The sequence below is a fragment of the Thermobia domestica genome, chromosome 10 (genome assembly GCF_964235325.1).
Source record: "Thermobia domestica chromosome 10, izTheDome1.hap1.1, whole genome shotgun sequence".
Taxonomy (NCBI): Eukaryota; Metazoa; Arthropoda; class Insecta; order Zygentoma; family Lepismatidae; genus Thermobia; species Thermobia domestica.
In genome coordinates, this window is record NC_137463.1 from 43,710,414 (window position 1) to 43,716,494 (window position 6,081).

The window sequence follows — 6,081 nt, forward strand, 5'->3', positions numbered from 1 at the left end:
AGTGTTGATTACATTCTTTGATAGAAAAAGATTGGGTCACCATGAGTATGTTCCTTCACAGCAAACAGTGAACCACTCTTTACATCGAAGTCTTGAAACGTTTGCGAGAAGCGATTCGATGTCGCCCCCCTGATTTGTGGCATTCTCAGGACTGGTTCTCACTGCATGACAATGAAAGACCCCATACTGCTTTATCTGTTAATGAGTATCTGGCTAGACATTCTGTTATTGCTATCCCACATCCGCCATATTCACTCGACCTCTCATCTTGTGACTTTTTATTGTTTCGGAGAGTGAGAAGGAGACTGAAAGGAAAGCTTTGTCAAGATATCGCAGACATCCAACGGGCTGTGACGAATGAACTTACAAGCATTGCAGTTAAAGATTTCCCTGCTTGCTTCTAAGACCTCCGGAAACGTTGACAATTGTGTACAGATAGCCAAGAGAGTACTTTCATAGGAGCTAAAATCATTACTTTGTAAGTGCAGTTTTCTATTTTTTACGACCTTTGTCCTGCAACTTTTCTGACAAAGGTTGTACACGGTGTACTTCCATGTTATACTATAACAACGAAGTATTACGGTTAAAATGCCTAACGTAATTCCAGATATGGCCAGGTTTGAGTGAAGACCTACCATTTGCGTATTGAAGTCTGTATGTCTGCATGTATGTACGTTCAAATAATATTTTATCAACGATAAATCACGTAAAAAATATACACATACACACGGGGTCCTGCACAACTTTCAATTTGGTTCAATATTCGTGAAATGCCTGACAATTAACATTTTTGCAAACGGTACAAGCTATGGTAAAACTCACTACACCAATGAATTTCCGAGAAAATTGCACATGAATTTGTGTATCACTTGCACCTATTCCCATCTGAAAAAACAAAAGTTGAATCCAATATGGCGGATCGAAGATAGCGGCCGGGGTGGATAATATGTGTCAGAGAAGCAGTAAGTTATCCAATTTGTTTTTCATATGCCCACATTCATGTGCAGTTACATCCAAAGAAATTAAAAGCAATTTTGTGTCCGTGCGTTATAGTGGTGTATGATTGAATTCTGCATATGAAGGTCCATAAATATGTACAGTCATGTCCAAAATGATTGTCGCATATCTATAAATATGTTGTTGTAGGAATATACCTTGATAACTAATTCGCCCGGTATTTCTTACAATGTCAGTATGTATATAATCGGCAAACATATATGTGTGGTAAATTTCATGACAAAAGAGCAGTAAATAAGAACAATATAATGAAAATAACTTTCGTGTTCATTGAGCAACATTTTCTTTTACTCATTAGTGTTTATAATTCTTTTCCTATGAAACTTACCACAAATTAACATTTCCCGATTATACACATAGTAACAGTATTAAAAGCACCCTACAAAATCATTATCTAATTATATTTCCACAAGACAGTTATAGATATGCGGCAATCATTTTGAACATGAGTGTATACTTTACCGGTGTGGACGCTAAAATTAGTACAATATACATTGGGCCGCGAAGAACTTCGCATTTGAATCAATTTTATACGAATCGTGAAGGAACACTTCGCAAATATACCTTGTAAGCATAATATTGTTCAGTGATTAGATATTTGTCAATCGATGGATCACAAAGAGCTAAAGAAAATGAGGTACTTCAGCGTAAGTTTCCATACCATCAAAAACTTAAAAAGGGAAAATAGGCAGTTTTCATACAAGTACATTTATCACTTCATGTGACAAGAACAAGAATAGAGATCTGAAATAATGCTAAGTTCTGTTGAAATGCAAGATATGAAATTTGCAAGATATGAGATTTTAGTGCCGACAACAACTTGATAGGCAAATGTTTCTTCAGGCGATGCTATATAGAACTTAATTTCAGTACTAAAGTTACAAATTTCATTTTTCAATTTTCAAATTTCAATAAAATTTTACATTGTTTGAGATTTCCAGAATTAAACACTTCTGCGTAAGTATTGTATTTTGACCTGATCGAATAATATATGAACAAGACTTTGGCTCTATTTTTCACATTTATGTTTATAATCTTGGTGGAATATCAGTTCCTTTTGAAACGCATTTACAATGATCTATGCAGTATCGAAAGCGGCAGATAGATTATTAGTTTTCTCGTGTATTAAGTAGTGATAGTGATGAATATTCAATCCTTAGTTTTTCCTGTCAAATGCCACTCTTCTTCGTCTATAGAAAGTACCTAATAAGTTTTTATTGGTTTTCAGTGACAGCTACTCAGCGACCCAATATGCAATTTTAATGTACGTGCACACTTATTATTCTCTATCAACTGGTAAAACTGATATTTTTGAAGTAATGGGCCTTATGCAGAATCGTTCTGATGCATGATTAGTGCCATACTAAAGAGTTCAACTAACATATGTTTCCTGCAGTAGTCAGGCCTTTAATATGATGCTAACCATACGTCAAAACGACTCTATATAAGGCGGATTATGTTTATTTATACCAAATACCTACATTCAGACTGTTGGTTTACAGGAATTACCCTACTATACTAGTGACCCGCCAAACTTAATAATGTTTCCACAGATCATAAATCATTATGAGTTATAATTAAGAGATGAACCGGAAGCTGCCCACCATGTGACTGAGATACCCAACAAGCAAATAAATAGAAAATTTTCTTATCTTTTGTATTTAGTGCAAAGTGATGTTTGAATACAACTTTTCATAGCCTTTAAACAATATATGATCTTAAGTCATGTACTTTCGAGCTTGTATCCATAATGACAGCGTTAACGGATTTAATTATTCAGCAAATAAACTGAATTTTGTCTATCTTCTTCCGTAATCTGATATTTACTGCATTCCTCTTAATCTTATATCAATCAACAACTTCAAATTTTTGGTTGACAGGGCACTAGAATAGTTGGAAAATATCTCAAAGAAATTAAATTAATTTAATCGATAATAATCAGTTGTAAGAAATTATTTTCAAAGTTGTTTCTACCTCGAATTTATTTCTGATACTTCCTCCACTCTTGTAAACATTTCGATAGGCTATTATTTCCTAGCTATAAAATAAAGCCACTTCTTTTTCTTTCTATCGCTACTATTATAGATTCGTTATTATCAAGGTCGCATTTAACTTTTTCGCCGCCCAAAAAGTATTGCTACCTTCGGCTAACTAGAATTGCGCACGAGTCGAGATTTAAGCCTGTCTCGACTCGTCTCGAGAAAATGTTGTCTTGACTCGAGTCTCGACTCGAAAATATGTTTCTGTCTCGACTTGACTCGAATTCGAGACAAGACGTCTCGAAATTCGAGTCGAGACAAAATATACGAGTTAAATTATATACGCACATCAGCCAGAACACTATTACCTACCTAATTGTCAGTATGTCCACCTTTTGCACGGATAACAAAGGCGACACGTCTTGGCATGGACGCAATGATCCTTGATAGGTCGCTGGAGAGAGTTGGCACTACATGTATACACACAGGCCACCTAATTCCTGTAAATTCCGGAGGTGGGGCGATGCATTCTGACGTCACGTACAATCACATCAAATATGTGTTCGATTGGGTTCAGATCCGGCGAGTTGGGAGGCCCGCACATCATTTGGAATTCGCCCCTGTGTTCTTCGAACTACTCCATGACACTCCTGGTCTTGTGACATGGTACATTATCTTGCCGAAAAATGCCACTACCGTTGGAAAACATGGTCGTCATGAAGGGGTGTACATAGTCTGCAAGCAGTGTGTGATACGCCTCGGCCGTCATGGTGCCTTGCTCGAGCTCCACTGGACACATGGATGCTCACGTGAATGTTCCCTGAGCGTGATTAAACCTCCACCAGCTTGTCTGCGTCCCGCACTACAGGTGTCAAGGAGCTGTTTCCTTGCAACACGATAAAGTTGCACCCTCCCATTTCATTCAAAGAATTTATGAAATTCACTCTATCACAATAGTTTTATACAAACTAGATATAGGCTACGGATAATAGTTTTATACAAACTAGATAATCAATTATTATTATTGTCATTATATTTGAAGTACAATCAAATATCACGACGTTAATTATTAGTTTTAATTAACTGAATTGAGCTGAAAATTAAATCTTGTTCTCGAAAGATTAACTATTAAGTTTATGCATTCTGTACATTTCTAAAGTAATAAATTTTGGGATTGGTTTCAAAGCTGTTTCTGAGTGAATACTTTCTTCAAAATAATATTAAAAATTATAGAAAGATTTTCGAGACATCCGAGTCGAGTCGAGATTTTTACGAGAAGTCTCGACTCGACTCGAGATTTTTACGAGCAGTCTCGACTCGACTTGTGTCTCGACTCGAATTTTCGAGTCGAGAAATACGTTTGTCTCGACTCGTCTCTAAAATTACAAAGTGTGTCTCGACTCGTGCGTATCCCTACGCCGAACTAAATGTTGCGCATCCTGCCTCGAATGTCTTTATATTCAGTTAGGTGTAGTCAAAAATGACATAAAAGTTGATCAAAGACAGTACACTATAATTTTAAGTTGTCAGCCAATAAGAAATAGGCTAAACTCCTTCTAGCATCAGTAGTGTCGTAAAGAAAAAAACTTGATCACCCTGTAGTATACATATTGGCTTCAGTATAGATCTTCCTTAAATTTCTCCCTCGTGTACAACCCGTTTCTTCTGCATACAATACCTCTATCTCGATTTTTCAAATCCGTCCCTGGAGTATAAATAAGTCCTGCTATTAATAATAGTTACATTGTATAATACATGTTGAGCACTAAAATGTTTTAAATGCGCTTATATAATCAACACCTTCCTGTGCTTAAATGATTTAATTAGAAACGCTGTAACTTCCTTCAGCTGCAGTAGTGGTGAAGGTGATAAACACGAGCGTCTGGGAGTTATTGTTGTTGGTAGAAGAAAATCCAAAAATACGAGTAAAAATCGCCTGAATGTGTACTTGTTATAATTTTAAAAGTTTATATGAGGCGTTCAGAAGCCAAACAGGCTAATTCCATTTTTTTTGTTGTTGTTTTTTAGTTCTACACGTTTTTGCCTTGGAAAAGATACATTCTTTCCAGAGGCAAAACCGATTAACTCCATAGTTTAACAATATGCTACTAGAACGCGTAAACGTTCTGAGTTCTGACCACTTTCATTTAAATATATTGTATCTGTTACTAAAATGCTCTCTACTGAAAATCTCGTTAGATGGAGTTAATCGGTTTGGCTTCTTAACGGGTTATATAATACGTGGAACACGCTATATATTTTGAGATGCCACGAAACTAGAGGAATGAAAGCTGGAAACACTACATTTTTAAAAACTACCATTCTTCAGGAGTAAATGCCTGGTGTCAGTTGAGTTGCTGCTGTCACAGAGTGCACGTGGTACAGACGAGTTTTTAGCGAAACATCAGTTGTCCAGAGAACATTTGCGCGCGAACATGTCTACGATTTCAAAGTTGGTTTAAGTGAACAAGAAAGTCTTGAACGGTTGCAAAGCGCATTTGGTGATAAAAGTGCATCACGGGCAACTGTGTTTCGGTGATATAGTGAATTTAAAAGAGGACGGATATCGCTTGGTGACAAGGCACGTGCTGGTAGGTAACTGTTCGTCAGTAACTGTTGACAACATTGAGCAGAGCGACGTATGATCGAAGAAGATCCAAGATGCATCTATCAAATACTGAAGCAACCCTTGGTGTTTGATCCACAACAGTCAATTCAATTTTATATTATCATCTCCATATATATATATATATATATATATATATATATATATATATATATATATATATATATATATATATAGGGGCGGATCCAGGATATGATCAAGGGAGGGGCTGAACCATATTTTGCCGTTTTATCCAGTGTAAAGCAGGATTGAAGCCCATTTTATCCAATGTATATCTGAGCGTCAAGGGGGGGCTATAGCCCCCTTGGATCCGCCACTATATATATATATATGTTAGTCGTTGGATGCTCCATACGTTGAACGATTTCCAAAAGACAGAGCGAGTAAGAATCGCGTTAGACCCGTTAGAAATGTTAAATAATGGTGGTCATCGTATTCTGTCTAAAATTGTAACAATCT